Below are 18,072 nucleotides of genomic sequence, written 5' to 3'. Positions count from 1 at the left end.
CAGGCCAAAGTAGTCGGCCTCCCAAGTGTTCCCGTAAGACCCTGACACGGTCCTGCCATTCCCCTCGCCACCTCCGTCTAACCACGTACGGTTTATGCCACGAGGCTGGGAGGGGCCCGAGGGCAGGGGCTGTTATTATCCATCCTCATCTCCAGGGCCCGGCAAGGGAAGGGGTCTATGAAGTATTTGATAAATAAATGCAGCAAAAAAATCTTGTCTGAGATGAAAGACCACCAGCCAGATGATTTTCAGCTGATATGAGAAGGAGGCTCTTCCTGAGCACCTCTGCGCATATGCGTCCCCCAGAATATTTTGATTCAGCTGCCCACTAAGAGACCCAGAGTGTATTTTAATTTTTACATGGTTCTCAGTAAGCCCAAGGAGGAATGGAAATGTTCAAGTCGCACGTGTTAGGTTGGCGAGCCCCTTGAACTGTGCACACGCATCACCCTCGTGCTGGCTCTCGCGGCCGTGCGTGTGTGGCCCAGCACGGCTAAAGTGCCCGTTAGGTCACGCCCGTGTGGCCACGTGCCTGGGAAGCTCACCAGTAAGCCTAGGAGGAGCAGTCGACAGCTCTCCCTAGTATTGTAGGAATAGCGGACGCTGGCGCTCACTGCATGTGAAGCACGGTGCACGTGTGTCTGAGAGCTTGTAAAACAGCAACAGGCTCGTTTTCCTCCCATATTATTATTGTTATTATTATTATTTTTGCGGTACGCGGGCCTCTCACTGCTGTGGCCTCTCCCGTTGCGGAGCGCAGGCTCGGCACGCGCAGGCTCAGCGGCCCAGCCGCTCCGCGGCACGTGGGATCCTCCCGGACCGGGGCACGAACCCGCGTCCCCTGCATCGGCAGGCGGACTCTCAACCGCTGCGCCACCAGGGAAGCCCCTGATTCTGTGTTACTTTTTTTTTTTTTTTTTGCGGCTCGCGGGCCTCTCACTGCTGTGGCCTCTCTCGTTGCGGAGCACAGGCTCCAGACGCGCAGGCTCAGCGGCCACGGCTCACGGGCCCAGCCGCTCCGCGGCACGTGGGATCCTCCCGGACCGGGGCACGAACCCGCGTCCCCTGCATCGGCAGGCGGACTCTCAACCGCTGCGCCACCGGGGAAGCCCATCCTCCCATATTATTTTTGACTTTCCCTTCCTGCCCCCTGCTCCCCCGCCCCCTTCTCAGATACCCCAGTAATCTCTTGTTTCCCTCACTCTGGAATATTCCTCAGTCTGTCTTTGACTTTTATGGCCTTGATCATTTTGAAGATTGTGGACCAGTCATCCTGTAGATTCCCCTCAACTGGAGTTTGTCCGGTGTTTTCTCATGATGAGACCATGTCTTGCAGTTTTGTACCGGAATGTCACAGAGGCCGTGTTCTTTCCATGTCAGCCTATGGGTGGCAGGCGATGCCTGTTTGTCCTGTTACTGGTGGTATTAATTTTAATCATTCGACTGAGATCTTTTCTACCAGGTTTCTTCATTATGTTTTTCCCCTTTGTTGTTAATATTTTGCAGGGAGATGTTCTGAAACTATGTAAAATCTCATTATTCATCTCAGTTTTACCCACTAACTTTAGCATCTGTTGATGTTTGTGTGTCTTGCCTGAATTATTTTTATAATTGTTTCCAAAGGGAGATTTTCTCAAACCTTCATTCTTTCTTCATTTATCTGTGGGCTTTCTACTGCAAGAAATTAATTTGTTCATTTACTTGTTTATGTGTTGTGGATTCATGGATTCTTGTTCTATTCAATGGGCTATAATCAGTTGCCACCTTTCTTTTTTTTTTTTTCATTTTCATGCTCAGATTATCCTAGATTTAGCCGGTGGGAGCATTACACTGGCTTCTCTGACCTTTGGCATGTCCCCTTCATTCCTTGAGTATCTTCTCACTTTCTGACACATCAAGATGTTCCAGACCCATCTCATTCCTTCTCTGCTGGAGCCTGAAGAGTCTGATTCCTTTTAGCGGAGAATGGTGTTTGAAGACCAGGATCTGGGCGTTAAGCATGCTGATTCTAACTAACGTGTGGACGCCCCCAGGCCCTTCTGTGGACAGGCTTAAAGGGGAAACACACACACACACACACACACACACATCTGAATTTATCTGTGAATCCTGTAGGCCTGTTGACATATTCAGAAATCTATGAATTCACATCCATAGCTTCAGTTCCAATCCTGTACCACACGATGTATTCTTTGGCTGCCTCTCTCCAGGTTTGTATCTCTCCTCTGTGATGGTGAGAAACTCAGCTCCCGTTACCTCAGTTTCCCTGCCATGTATCCAATCTCCAGCCCCCTTGGGCCTGCTTTCCACGCTCAGGCTGACTGCCGTCCACGTGGGAATCTACGTTATGGCTTTTAACAGAGGAGAGGGGGATGGAAAGAAGGAAGGAGGGAAGGAAAGGAGGAAGGAAGGTAGGAGGGAGGGGGGACTATAATTGTTTCTTTTTCCTTTCAGTTCTATCAATTTTTATATCATGTAGTTTAACACTATGCTATTAGGTGCATAAATGTACAGGGTTGATTACTTGACCCCTGTAACATTTTTTAAATGACCTTCCGTATCTACTGTGAAACCTACTTCGTTTGTATTAATATAACTACTCCAGCTTTCTTTTGACTAATTTTAGCGTGGTATTTTTTTTTCCGTCCTTCTACTTGTAACCTATCTGTGTCATTATATTTAAAGTATATTTCCTGTAGGCATGTATTTGGGTACTGATTTTTTTTAAATCCAATCTGACATCCTCTGTCTTTTAATCAGGGTATTTAGATCATTTACCTTTAAGGTGATTACTGATATGGTTGCATTTAAATCTACCATCTTATTATTCATTTTCTAATTATTTCAGCTATTCTGTGTTCCCTGTTTTCTTTTTTTGGATTAACTGAGTTTTTATGATTTTGTTAATGATTTTTTAATTACCTTACCTTATGGGTGATATAAGAATTGACAGTATATGCTTCTCAGTCGTTGTGTTTGGTTGTCATACATTTCATGTCTGTGTATGTCATTAGCCCCACAATACATTGTCATTATTTCGCTTTAAATAGTCAATTAACCTTTTAAAGGAATTGAATTAATAAGAAACAAAGTTTTTATATTTGCCCATATAAGTTTCCATTCCTTGAGCCCTTCATTTCACCTGCAGATCCAAGTTTCCATATGATATCATTGTCCTTCTGCCTGAAGGACATTAACATTAATATTTCTTGTAGAAAAGGTCTACTGGTGCTAAGTTATTTCAGCTTGTGTAGGTCTAGAAAAATCTTTATTTTGCCAATTTTGTTTATTTTTTATTGAAACATATTTGATTTACAATATTGTGTTACTTTCAGGTATACAGAAAAGTGATTCTGTTATACATATATATGTATATATTCTTTTTTTAAAATTCTTCTCCATTATAGGTTTTATTTTGCCAATTTTGAAAGATTGTTTTGCTGGGTATAGAATTCTAGAATGGATAGGGTTTTTCTTCCAGTACTTTAAAGATATTGCTTTACTGTTTCTACCTTGAATTATTTCTAGTGAGAAATACTTATCTTTGTTCCCATATACATAATATACCAATTTTGCTTTTAAGTTTTTCTCTTTGTTACCAAATTTTTTTCTTTTGTGAGAAGAGTCGCATTGTTTTGCATTAAGTTCTTTTTACATAAATTTACATCACATTATTTTTATTCAAACAGAAAGTCACAAAAATTATAATCATCCTCATCAGTTCACTCAGTCCCATGTAATTAATTTTTTTTCATCTTGATCTTTTGTTAGCACTTTTATGAATTCATCAGTTTTCCATTAGAGTTCTGAAAAGGCTTATTCATTCAGTTCAGCAGTATAGTCAGTTACCAGAAAGCTGTATTTGTCAGAGTCTTTTCCATGAATTCCTTGAAGATGAAACCCTTTTATAGGAACATTGTTGTAAAAGCATCAGAGTACACCCAGAACTATCTGTAAATGACAAAAGACTTAAAAATGACCACGGTTAAAGATTTGAAGAAAGTTCATAATAATGCAATTGACAAGGAAATTTAGTTATTTCCGAGATATACATTTTAAAGTAATAACTAGAATTATGACTTATAACATTATACCAGAACATATAAGATTTTTAGGAATTTCATGTAATGTCTGAAACATTTCTATTAACATATTTCCATACAAATACCCGAAAGTTTAGTATTAGTTTTTTGTGGTTTTTTTCTAATTTTTGAATTTTATTTATTTATTTTTTTATACAGCAGGTTCTTATTAGTCATCAATTTTATGTAAAAAACACATCATCATACACATCAGTGTATACATGTCAATCCCAATAACCCAATTCAGCACACCACCATCCCCGCCCCACCGCAGTTTTCCCCCTTGGTGTCCATACGTTTGTTCTCTACATCTGTGTCTCAACTTCTGCCCTGCAAATCGATTCATCTGTACCATTTTTATAGGTTCCACATACATGCGTTAATATACGATATTTGTTTTTCTCTTTCTGACTTACTTCACTCTGTATGACACTCTCTAGATCCATCCACATCTCAACAAATGACTCAATTTCATTCCTTTTCATGGCTGAGTAATATTCCATTGTATATATGTACCACATCTTCTTTATCCATTTGTCTGTCGATGGGCATTTAGGTTACTTCCATGACCTGGCTATTGTAAAGAGTGCTGCAATGAATATTGGGGTGCATGTGTATTTTTGAATTATGGTTTTCTCTGGGTATATGCTCAGTAGTGGGATTGCTGGATCATATGGTAATTCTATTTTTAGTTTTTTAAGGAACCTCCATACTGTTCTCCATAGTGGCTGTATCAGTTTACATTCCCACCAACAGTTCAAGAGGGTTCCCTTTTCTCCACACCCTCTCCAGCATTTGTTGTTTGTAGATTTTCTGATGATGCCCATTCTAACTGGTGTAAGGTGATACCTCATTGTAGTTTTGATTTGCATTTCTCTAATAGTTAGTGATGTTGAGCAGCTTTTCATGGGCTTCTTGTCCATCTATATGTCTTCTTTGGAGAAATGTCTATTTAGGTCTTCTGCCCATTTTTGGATTGGGTTGTTTGTTTCTTTAATATTGAGCTGCATGAACTGTTTATATATTTTGGAGATTAATCCTTTGTCAGTTGCTTCATTTGCAAATATTTTCTCCCATTCTGAGAGTTGTCTTTTCATCTTGTTTATGGTTTCCTTTGCTGTGCAAAAGCTTTGAAGTTTCATTAGGTCTCATTTGTTTATTTTTGTTTTTATTTCCATTACTCTAGGAGGTGGATCAAAAAAGATTTTGCTGTGATTTATGCCAAAGAGTGTTCTTCCTATGTTTTCCTCTAAGAGTTTTATAGTGTCTGGTCTTACATTGAGGTCTCAAATCCATTTTGAGTTTATTTTTGTGTATAGTGTTAGGGAGTGTTCTAATTTCATTCTTTTACATGTAGATGTCCAGTTTTTCCAGCACCACTTATTGAAGAGACTGTCTTTTCTCTATTGTACATTTTGCCTGCTTTGTCATAGATTAGTTGACCATAGGTGTGTGGGTTTATCTCTGGGCTTTCTATCTTGTTCCATTGATCTATGTTTCTGTTTTTGTGCCAGTACAATATTGTCTTGATTACTGTAGCTTTGTAGTATAATCTGAAGTCAGGGAGTCTGATTCCTCCAGCTCCGTTTTTTTTCCCTCCAGACTGCTATGGCTATTCGGGGTCTTTTGTGTCTCCATACAAATTAAAAGATTTTTTTGTTCTAGTTCCGTAAAAAATGCCATTGGTAATTTGATAGGGATTACATCAAATCTGTAGATTGCTTTGGATAGTATAGTCATTTTCACAATATTGATTCTTCCAATCCAAGAACATGGTATATCTCTCCATCTGTTGGTATCATCTTTAATTTCTTTCATCAGTGTCTTATAGTTTTCTGCATACAGGTCTTTTGTCTCCCTAGGTAGGTTTATTCCTAGGTATTTTATTCATTTTGTTGCAGTGGTAAATGGGAGTGTTTCCTTAATTTCTCTTTCAGATTTTTCATCATTAGCATATAGGAATCCAAGAGATTTCTGTGCATTAATTTTGTATCCTGCAACTTTACCAAATTCATTGATTAGCTCTAGTAGTTTTCTGGTGGCATCTTTAGGATTCTCTATGTATAGTATCATGTCATCTGCAAACAGTGACAGTTTTACTTCTTCTTTTCCAATTTGGATTCCTTTTATTTCTTTTTCTTCTCTGGTTGCTGTGGCTAGGACTTCCAAAACTGTGTTGAATAATAGTGGTGAGAGTGGACATCCTTGACTTGTTCCTGATCTTAGAGGAAATGCTTTCAGTTTTTCACCCTTGAGAATGATGTTTGCTGTGGGTTTGTCATATATGTCCTTTACTATGTTGAGGTAGGTTCCCTCTATGCCCACTTTCTGGAGAGTTTTTATCATAAATGGGTGTTGAATTTTGTCAAAAGCTTTTTCGGCATCTATTGAGGTGATCACATGGTTTTTCTCCTTCAGTTTGTTAATATGGTGTACCACGTTGATTGATTTGTGTATATTGAAGAATCCTTGCATCCCTGGGATAAATCCCATTTGATCATGGTGTATGATCCTTGTAATGTGTTGTTGGATTCTGTTTGCTAGTATTTTGTTGAGGGTTTTTGCGTCTGTATTCATCAGCGATACTGGTCTATAATTTTCTTTTTTTTGTAGTATCTTTGTCTGGTTTTGGTATCAGGGTGATGGTGGCCTCATAGAATGAGTCTGGGAGTGTTCCTTCCTCTGCAATTTTTTTGGAAGAGTTTGAGAAGGATGGGTGTTAGCTCTTCTCTAAATGTTTGATAGAATTCACCTGTGAAGCCACCTGGTCCTGGACTTTTGTTTGTTGGAAGATTTTTAAACACAGGTTCAATTTCATTACTTGTGATTGGTCTGTTCATATTTTCTATTTCTTCCTGGTTCAGTCTTGGAAGGTTATACCTTTCTAAGAATTTGCCCATTTCTTCCAGGTTGTGCATTTTGTTGGCAAAGAGTTGCTTGCAGTAGTCTCTTAGGATGCTTTGTATTTTCTGTGGTGTCCGTTGTAACTTCTCCTTTTTCAGTTTTAATTTTATTGATTTGAGTCCTCTCCCTCTTTTTCTTGATGTGTCTGGCTAATGGTTTATCAGTTTTGTTTATCTTCTCAAAGAACCAGCTTTTAGTTTTATTGATCTTTGCTATTGTTTTCTTTGTCTCTATTTCATTTATTTCTGCTCTGATCTTTATGATTTCTTTCCTTCTGCTAACTTTGGGTTTTGTTTGTTCTTCTTTCTCTGGTTCCTTTAGGTGTAAGGTTAGATTGTATATTTGAGATTTTTCTTGTTTCTTGAGGTAGGCTTGTATAGCTATAAACTTCCCTCTTACAACTGCTTTTGTTGCATCCCATAGGTTTTGGATCGTCGTGTTTTCACTGTCATTTGTCTCCAGGTATTTTTTTATTTCCTCTTTGATTTCTTCAGTGATCTCTTGGTTATTTAGTAACATATTGTTTAGCTTCCATGTGTTTGTGTTTTTTACGTTTTTTTTCCTGTAATTCATTTCTAATCTCATAGCGTTGTGGTCAGAAAAGATGCTTGATATGATTTCAATTTTCTTAAATTTACTGAGGCTTGATTTATGACCAAAGATGTGATCTATCCTGGAGAATGCTCTGTGCACACTTGAGAAGAAAGTGTAATCTGCTGTTTTTGGATGGAATGTCCTATAAATATCAATTAAATCTATCTGGTCTAGTGTGTCATTTAAAGCTTCTGTTTCCTTATTTATTTTCATTTTGGATGATCTGTCCATTGGTGTGAGTGAGGTGTTAAAGTCCCCCACTATTATTGTGTTACTGTCGATTTCCTCTTTTATAGCTGATAGCAGTTGCCATATGTATTGAGGTGCTCCTATGTTGGGTGCATATATATTTATAATTGTTATATCTTCTTCTTGGATTCATCCCTTGATCATTATGTAGTGTCCTTCCTTGTGTCTTGTAACATTCTTTATTTTAAAGTCTATTTTATCTGCTATGAGTATAGCTACTCCAGCTTTGTTTTGATTTCCATTTGCATGGAATATCTTTTTGCATCCCCTCACTTTCAGTCTGTATGTGTCCCTAGGTCTGAAGTGCATCTCTTGTAGACAGCATATATATGGGTCTTGTTTTTGTATCCATTCAGCAAGCCCGTGTCTTTTGGTTGGAGCATTTAATCCATTCGCATTTAAGGTAATTATCAATAAGTATGTTCCTATGACCATTTTCTTAACTGTTTTGGGCTTGTTTCTGTAGGTCCTTTTGTGTTTCCCACTTAGAGAAGTTCCTTTAGCATTTGTTGTAGAGCTGGTTTGGTGGTGCTGAATTCTCTTAGCTTTTGCTTGTCTGTAGAGCTTTTGATTTCTCCATCGAATCTGAATGAGATCCTTGCCGGGTAGAGTAATCTTGGTTGTAGGTTCTTCCCTTTCATCACTTTAAGTATATCATGCCACTCCCTTCTGGCTTCTGATGTTTCTGCTGAGAAATCAGCTGTTAACCTTATGGGAGTTCCCTTGTATGTTATTTGTCATTTTTCCCTTGCTGCTTTCAATAATTTTTCTTTGTCTTTAATTTTGCCAGTTTGATTACTATGTGTCTCGGCATGTTTCTCCTTAGGTTTATCCTATATGGGACTCTCTGCACTTCCTGGACTTGGGTGGCTATTTCCTTTCCCATGTTAGGGAAGTTTTCGACTATAATCTCTTCAAATATTTTCTCTGGTCCTTTCTCTCTCTCTTCTCCTTCTGGGACCCCTATAATGCGAATGTTGTTGCATTTAATGTTGTCCCAGAGGTCTCTGAGGCTGTCTTCATTTCTTTTCATTCTTTTTTCTTTATTCTGTTCTGCAGCAGTGAATTCCACCATTCTGTCTTCCAGGTCACTTATCCATTCTTCTGCCTCAGTTATTCTGCTATTGATTCCTTCTAGTGTAGTTTTCATTTCAGTTATTGTATTGTTCATCTCTGTTTGTTTGTTCTTAATTCTTCTAGGTCTTTGTTAAACATTTCTTGCATCTTCTCGATCTTTGCCTCCATTCTTTTTCTGGAAGGTTGCCTATCTTCACTTTGTTTAGTTGTTTTTCTGGGGTTTTATCTTGTTCCTTCATCTGGTACATAGCCTTCTGCCTTTTCATCTTGTCTATGTTTCTGTGAATGTGGTTTTTGTTCCACAGGCTGCAGGATTGTAGTTCTTGCTTCTGCTGTCTGCCCTCTGGTGGATGAGTTTATCTAAGAGGCTTGTGTAAGTTTCCTGATGGGAGGGGCTGGTGGTGGGTAGAGCTGACTGTTGCTCTGGTGGACAGAGCTCAGTAAAACTTTAATCTGCTTGACTGTTGATGGGTGGGGCTGGGTTCCCTACCCGTTGGTTGTTTGGCCTGAGGCAACCCAACACTGGAGCCTACCTGGGCTCTTTGGTGGGGCTAATGACAGGCTCTGGGAGGGCTCATGCCAAGGAGTACTTCCCAGAACTTCTGCTGCCAGTGTCCTTGTCCCTACGGTGAGCCACAGCCACCCCCTGCCTCTGCAGGAGACCCTCCAACACTAGCAGGTAGGTCTGGCTCAGTCTCCTGTGGGGTCACTGCTCCTTCCTCCTGGGTCCTGATGCACACACTACTTTGTGTGTGCCCTCTAAGAGTGGAGTCTCTGTTTCCCCCAGTCCTGTCGAAGTCCTGCAATCTATCCCACTGGGCTTCAAAGTCTGATTCTCTGGGAATTCCTCCTCCTGTTGCCGGACCCCCAGGTTGGGAAGCCTGACGTGGGGCTCAGAACCTTCACTCCAGTGGGTGGACTTCTGTGGTATAAGTGTTCTCCAGTCTGTGAGTCACCCACCCAGCAGTTATGGAATTTGATTTTACTGTGATTGCGCCCCTCCTACTGTCTCGTTGTGGCTTCTCCTTTGTCTTTGGATGTGGGGTATCATTTTTGGTGAGTTCCAGTGTCTTCCTGTCGATGATTGTCCAGCAGCTAGTTGTGATTCTGGTGTTCTCACAAGAGGGAGTGAGAGCACGTCCTTCTACTCCGCCATCTTGGTTCCTCTTCTCTTTGTTACCAATTTTATGCAATCTGATTATGACACACCATGGTGTACTTTTATCGTGTGTGTGTGTGTGTGTGTGTGTGTGTATGTATGCCCATGCACACTTGGGCTCATTTAATTCTTAGGTGTTTGAGTTTATAGTTCTTATCAGATTTGGAAATTTTTCAGCCATTATTTCTTTAAATATTTATTCCTTTCCTGCCCTCTCTTCTCTCTCCTTCCACAACTCCAATTACACATTTATTAGACCACTTGAACTTGTTCCAGAGTTCACTGTTGCTTTATTAAAATTTTCCCTTTTGTTCTTTCTGTTTCATTTTGGATGATTTCTATTGCTGTGCTTCTAGTTTACTAATCTTTTTTTACTGCAATGTCTAATCTGCCATTAACCATCTGGTGTAGTTTTCATCTCTAGAAATTTGATTTGGATCTTACATTTATCTTGTATGTCTCTACTTAACATTTTCAATCTTTCCTCCAGCTTCTTGAACATATGGAATACAGTTATAACAACTTTTTAATGTCCTTGTATACTAATTCTATCATCTGTTCCATTTCTGGTTTGGTTTCAATTTACTTCTCTTTCTTCTCATTCTGGGTAACAGTTTTCTGCCTCTTGGCATATCTGGTAATTTTTTGTTGGATGGAAGGCATTGTGAATTTTACCTTGTTGGGTGCTGGGTATTTTTATATTCCTATAAATATTCTAGAACTTTGTTTGGGGGACATAATTAGCTTACTTGGAAACAGCTCTATCCATTTAGGTTTTGTTTTTAAACCATGTTCAGTGGGATCCAAGTGGCATTTAATCTAGGGCTAATTTTGCTCCACTGCTGAGGCAAATACACCCCTTCTACCCAATGTCCCATGAATTATTTAAAGCAGCATAAGTTCTGGGATTGTCCCCTCGAATATGTTTAGGTGGCTCTTTTCTGGCGTCAGAAGTTTCCTCACGTGTGTTGATCAGTACGCACTGAAGAGTCAAGCGGCCTCTCTGGGCAGCCTTCTCCTCTCTGGTCATCTCCCCTTGAACCCCAGCCACCATGTCTTCCCTGGACTTGTGGCCCCAGCTCCTCAGTCAGAGAGATGCTGCTTTGCCTCATTTTTTTCTCATCCCTCAGTGGTCACTGTTCTTTGTTGCCTGATGATCAATGTTTGGAAAATCATTCTTTCATATGTTTTGTCTGGAATTCAGTTGTTTCAAGCAGGATGGTAAATGCAGTCCTGTTACTCCATCTTGGTCAGAAGGGGAACTGAGACTAGTTATTTTATTATTAATAGCTTAGCTAACATGTCCTAAAGTGTCTAGCACGGTGTGTCTGAAAAATTCTTCCAAATTCCAAGCAGCTCATAAATGAAATTTTCTCCAACTTGACCGAAAAATCACATACATCTCCCTAAATCCAAACTAAACTTGTCCCCTCCTCAGCTTACCTTTAAGTCAGGTCTCAAAAAGCCTATGTTCACCTCAACACCAACCATCACAAAAGAAATGATGGCGGAGGGGATGTCAGGATGGAAACAGACCTCTCTCTTGTCATCAGTATGTGCCTGGTCGCACTTTTATACAATTTGCCATAGTAGGATAATCTACGAGGTGGCCTGCACAAGTGAGGGGCCCTGGAGCCTAATGAATTAGCCGCACAGTAAATCTGCCTCTGTGTTATTCATTTATAGTGAAAAACCTCGGTCACAACCCGTTATGTGAATTTCCTAATCTGGTAATGGGTCACAACCCACCGTTAGACACTTTGTCCTGCCCAGGTCATCGGATAACTGGGTGGCAAGGTGTCCTCTACAGGAGGAGGCCAGGGGGCCTGGGACTTGCTGGCTGAGGGAAGAGCCGTCCCTTTTATTCCTCAGTGTTTCTGGTGGCAGAGGTGATAAGTAGTTAAAATGGCAGGGACGCCAGACCTATTCTTGTCCCTCATGTGATAAACACATCAGGATGACACCTTAATTTGTTCCCCTCAAAACAGAAATTTGGTGTGTAAGGAAGCAGAGATTTGGTTCTAATGGTCTCAGTGATGAAAAGCAGGTGTTCACAGGCATTCAAGTTGGGTCTCCAAGTTCAGTTCAAAGAGCTTATCAAGAAACCGTTTCTGGGACCTCCCTGGCGGTCCAGTGGTTAAAACACACGCTTCCACTGCAGGGGGCACAGGTTCGATCCCTGGCCGGGGAATGGAGAACTAAGATCCCACATGCCACATGGCGCGCCCACCCCCTCTCAAAAAAAGAACCTGTTTCTGTTCACAAAATCAAAGACCAAAGATGGATTACTGAATAGCGTGTAACATTTGATGTGATTTTTGTTTGTTTTTTAGTAAAATGTAAAGAACCTAAAGTGCAAAATAGCCTTGAATAGCCCTCTCATTTAAAGTAAAATCATTTTCATCAAGTGCTGTCGGGTCTCTAAGAAGAGTTGAGCTCTGTTTCTAGCCACCTACACATCCACAGAATGTTAGAAACATCCAGGGAACGTTTCCTGATTTGTTGCACTGAATAGTTGGAAATGGCTATAGCCAACCACTGAGGAAAGGTTTACGCAATTCAGGAGCTGAAGCTCTTCCCCTGCAAACTTACTTTGATTGGTCCAAAGAGTTACAGTTGAAAGAGTTACCAGAGCTCTGGAACAGTCTTACAATGTATACAACTTGGAAATTTTTTTTTGAAATAACCATATTTCCAGTGTCAATACTACGAATATAGTATGTTCCCAATAAGTGATTTTCTTAATACATTGAAGACAGGGCCACATTATATTTTTTGTTGACCCTAGACACTTGGGGAGAACCTTTCTTCCATAGAAACATATAGATTTAAAATGATATTTTATATTTCAAATATAATATCATTTTCATTAAAAAAGAAAAATATAACTGGGTGAAGTGAGTTAAAACATTTTCTTCAATGCTAAAACCTCATATTTTTCCCTTCTGCTTTTCAAAGAAATTAAAATATTTTTGTGGTCCCCATAAAAACGCTTTTGTGGTTCCCTAAAAGTACCATGGACCCTAAACCCTGTGCCTAGTGGATAAATGAACCCCGATTACAGGAAGAGCAACGCCAGCAACCATGCAAAGCTGCCAAGAGAGCCAGAGTCCCCAGATAGAGAGACAGAACTTGGGCTTCGAAACTTTCTGTTAGAGAAGTTATTACTCAGTGGATGACCACCTCCCAACTTTATGTTTATTTTTTTGGCCTGATACCTGAGATCAGGAATTCTTATTGGGTTCTTTTTTTAATTCTTTAAAAAAATAATTATGAAACACTTTTATTTCTGATGCATGATGAATTAGATGGTCTGAGATTTCCTGCCTGGAAGCACTTGGATTCTTGATAGGACACACTTTCTGATGAATTACCAGACCCATAAGAAATAGGGGGATTTTCCAAGCCCCCTCTCCAGCTCACCCCCAAGGAGCAAAAAATCTCCTGAGCTGGAGAGAGTTGGCTTGCCTGAGGGTGGGCGCCCCTGGCATCACTCTTGGGGATGCTGAGCCTTGGGCAGGGACAAGGTGGGGGAGCTGGGACTGTGGGGCGGGGCAGCTAGGCTGTGCAAAAAAGTGCGACCGCAGCCAGCCTGCCCTCCTTAGGAAGTGTGCAAGGGCCACAGCGGCTCACTGTTTGTACAAACAATACGGTTTATGCTGAATACCTGCTGTTCTCCGGCGAGTCTGGAATTTTGGTATGCCGGGCAGAAGGTGCCACATGACCAGCTCCCAGTAGAACAACTGGCACCGAGCCACTAATGAGCATCGCTGGTAGGTGTGACGTGTGATGTGCCGTCCCACTCAGGGCGGAAGGAACATGGCTCCACCAGGAAGCTTGCTCCCCCTTCCTCTGGGTCTCACCTCACGCACATTTCCCCTCTGCTGCATTTGCTTTGTATCCTTTCACTGCAGTGTATCTTGTCCATGCGTCCTGTGAGTCCTAGCAAACCACCCAGCCTGGGGGTGGTCTTGGGGCCCCCAATACGCAGTTTCAAGTCCATGTCACCCAAGGCTCACCATTGAATCAGACGATAGCCCCCTCTGTTTGAAAGCACCCCAGATATAGGTGCTTATGATTCCAGCAGATCAAGCCAAGAGCTCACAGTGAACACGGGAGGAGGCAGGCCCCCTGGGTGAGATTTGGCAGTGACAACCAGCAACAGAATTAGGCCACCGGAAGCTGCCGGTGTTACACCGTCATAGGGCAGGTACGCAATAGATATTTATGAAACATTTTAAAATAGTAAAGTGAAATAATAAAGATGACAAATAACTGGACAGTATACGGACTGATCAGGTATATTTGAGAAAGAAACACATGGAACATCTAGAGAAAAAATAACAATTTGAAATTAAAAAAAAAAACCACCTCAGTGAATGGTGTTGTGGACTGAATACTTGTGTCCCCCATGCCTTACATAAGAATGTGTAATGGTGTTTGGGGGTGGTGCCGCTAGAAGGTGACTAGGTCACAGGGGTGGAGCCCTCATGAATGGGATTAGTGCCCTTATAAAAGAGGCCCCAGAGAGCTCTCTCAGCCCTTATGCCTGGGTGAGGACACAGTGAGAAGACGCCATCTGTGGACCGGGGAAAGAGCCCTCACCAGGCATCGAATCTGCTGGTGGTGCCTTGATCTTGGACTTCCAGCCTAAATAAATTTCTGTTGTTTATAAGCCACCCGGTCTGTGGTTTTCTGTTATAGCAGATCAAATGGACTAAGGCAACTGGGTCAAAGAACATTTCATATGGCCAAAGAGAATTAATGAACTAGCAGATACATCAGAAGAAAATTACACAGAATCTACAGAATGACCATCATCAAAATGTCTACAAATTATAAGTGCTGGAGAGAGTGTGGAGAAAAGGAAATACTCCTACACTGTTGGTGGGAATGTAAATTGGTGCAGCCACTTTGGAAAACAGTATGGAAGTTCCTTAAAAACCTAAAAATAAAATTACGATATGACCCAGGAATCCCACTCCTGGGCATATATCCAGAAAAAATGAAAACTCTAATTCGAAAAAATACATACACCCCAGTGTTCAGAGCAGCATTATTTAAAATAGCCAAGATGTGGAAGCAACCTAAGTGTCCGTCAACAGATGAAAGAAGATGTCATATATGTATATGTGTATATATATTATGGAATATTACTCACCCATAAGAAAGAATGAAATAACTCCATTTGCAGCAACATGAATGGACCTAGAGATTATCATACTAAGTGAAGTAAGTCAGACAGACAAAGCCAAATATCATATGATATCACTTATGTGTGGAATCTAAAATATGACACAAATGAACTTATCTACAAAACAGAAATAGACTCACAGACATAGAGAACAAACTTATGGTTACCAAAGGGGAAAAGAATGGGGGGATAAATTAGGAGTTTGGGATTAACAGATACACACGACTATATATTTATAAAATAGATAACCAACAGGGACCTACTGTGTAGCACAGGGAACTATATTTGATATCTTATAATAACCTAAAACAGAAATAATCTGAAAAAGAATATATATATATATATATATATGTGTGTATGTGTTTGTATAACTGAATCACTTTGCTCTCCACCTGAAAAGTTGTAAATCAACTATACTTCAATTAAAAAAAAAAAAAGAACTAACAAAAGTTACACAGAATCAGCACAAAGAGACAAGAAGTTTGAAAACACGGAGGAAAACTTCAGAGTTAAAGAGGATTTCCACTCTGGTCAAGATGGAATAATAGGGACTGGATTTTCCTCCCCACCTAGAACAACTAAAACACTGGATAAAATATAACTACAGCCCTCAAGGCATTGGATCCCCAGCAACAGACAACTCTTAAATATTTTAATGGTACTGAAACATTAAATGTTTAATGCTATTTAACATTAATCTTTTATAATAATGATATTTAATGTTAATGAGAGCATTGCCATGCATAGTAATTTCTCCTGATCAAGTGACAATTTTAGATAATTTTTATATCATTAAAGTATTTGATGTTTAATGTTATTTAATACATAAAATAATATTTAATATTAATTTTACATTATTTTAGATCATCACTTTGTCTAGATAGATTGTCAGACATAGCATTTACTGAATTAAAAATGAGATAAGCAAAGAAGTAGATTTAGAAAATACTATTGATGAGGTTTTTTTCCATTAAAACCACGAAAGGAAACATATAAATTCTGTTTATGTTGTTAGTAAAATACTTAAAATAATGTCATGCGTTTCAGAATACGTACTTTCCATTCTTCAATACTTTTCAATTATCTTAATATTCTGGAAAAAAACCCAAGCCATTAAAAAGAAGTAAGACCTTTGATTTGCATTTCTCTACTGATTAGTGATGTTGAGCATCCTTTCACGTGTTTGTTGGCAATCTGTATATCTTCTTTGGAGAAATGTCTGTTTAGGTCTTCTGCCCGTTTTTGGACTGGGTTGTTTGTTTTCTTGATATTGAGCTGCATGAGCTGCTTGTAAATTTTGGAGATTAATCCTTTGTCGGTTGCTTCATTTGCTAATATTTTCTCCCATTCTGAGGGTTGTCTTTTCGTCTTGTTTATGGTTTCCTTTGCTGCGCAAAAGCTTTTGTTTCATTAGGTCCCGTTTGTTTATTTTTGTTTTTATTTCCGTTTCTCTAGGAGGTGGGTCAAAAAGGATCTTGCTGAAAATCTACAAACAGTAAATGCTGGAGAGGGTGTGGAGAAAAGGGAACCCTCTTGCACTGTTGGTGGGAATGTAAATTGATACAGCCACTATGGAGAACAGTATGGAGGTTCCTTAAAAAACTACAAATAGAACTACCATACGACCCAGCAATCCCACTACTGGGCATATACCCTGAGAAAACCATAATTCATAAAGACACATGCACCCCAATGTTCATTGCAGCCCTATTTACGATAGCCAGGACATGGAAGCAACCTAAGTGTCCATCGACAGATGAATCGAGAAAGAAGACGTGGCCCATATATACAATGAAATGTTACTCAGCCATAAAAAGAAACGAAATTGAGTTAGTTGTAGTGAGGTGGATGGACCTAGAGTCTGTCATACAGAGTGAAGTAAGTCAGAAAGAGAAAGACGAATACTGTATGCTAACACATATATGTGGAATCTAAAAAAATTTTTTTAAATGGTTCTGAAGAACCTAGGGTCAGGACAGGAATAAAGACACAGAAGTAGAGAATGGACTTGAGGCCATGGGGAGGGAACGGTGAACTGGGACAAAGTGAGAGAGTGGCATGGACACATATACACTACCAAGTGTAAAACGGATAGGTAATGGGAAGCAGCTGCATAGCACAGGGAGATCAGCTCGGTGCTCTGTGACCACCTAGAGGGGTGGGATAGGGAGGGTGGGAGAGAGGGAGACACAAGAGGGAGGAGATACGGGGACATATGTATATGTATAGCTGATTCACTTTGTTATAAAGCAGAACTAACACACCATTGTAAAGCAATTACACTCCAATAAAGATGTTAAAAAAAAAAAAAAAGTAAGACTATGTACGGTGCACATTTTTTTCTTTTGCCTGTGGTCCAGTATGGCTCAGGTCAGCAATGGCCTTTGTTTAAAATGTCGATATTCTGTTCATCACGGACTCTTTGCATTAATTTTGATTTTTTTCTACATATGGTATTAAAACTGTGTTTATACTTGATTACTGAGTGTTTGGCGTCCTCTTAAATTTGGCACCCAGACGAGTGCCTTCCTCACCTCACCCCCGCCCTGGCGCTGGGACCCAACCTCCCTCCTGAGCCGCGTCCACCGGCCAGAAGCAGGGAAAGCGGGCAGAGATGGCGCTGCAGCCTTTCGCCCCGGCCGGACGCTTGAAACCTTTTGGCTGAGGGTACAAGCTCACATGGATTTTCGTCAGAGCTCTTGACTTAAAGAAAATGAGGCTGGACTTGAAAATGTATCACGGCTCCTGCGGTCCTGGAGGAACACAGAGGCTTCTGGAAATGGCCATTTGTTATCCTTGGGCAGCTGGATGCC

General features: G+C 40.3%; 1 protein-coding gene across 1 annotated transcript in view; it reads left to right on the top strand.

The window, feature by feature from the left end:
* Window positions 1-17,557, top strand: part of ZBTB21 (zinc finger and BTB domain containing 21) — a 37,736-nt gene extending 20,179 nt beyond the window's left edge. Inside the window, exon 3 of the transcript XR_010840868.1 lies at window positions 16,715-17,557. The gene's annotated coding sequence lies outside the window, so the exon portion shown is untranslated. The remainder of the gene's footprint in view (window positions 1-16,714) is intronic.
* The last annotated feature ends 515 nt before the right edge of the window (window positions 17,558-18,072 follow it).

The sequence above is a fragment of the Kogia breviceps genome, chromosome 5 (genome assembly GCF_026419965.1).
Source record: "Kogia breviceps isolate mKogBre1 chromosome 5, mKogBre1 haplotype 1, whole genome shotgun sequence".
NCBI lineage: Eukaryota > Metazoa > Chordata > Mammalia > Artiodactyla > Physeteridae > Kogia > Kogia breviceps.
This window is presented reverse-complemented; position numbering and strand designations above follow the sequence as displayed.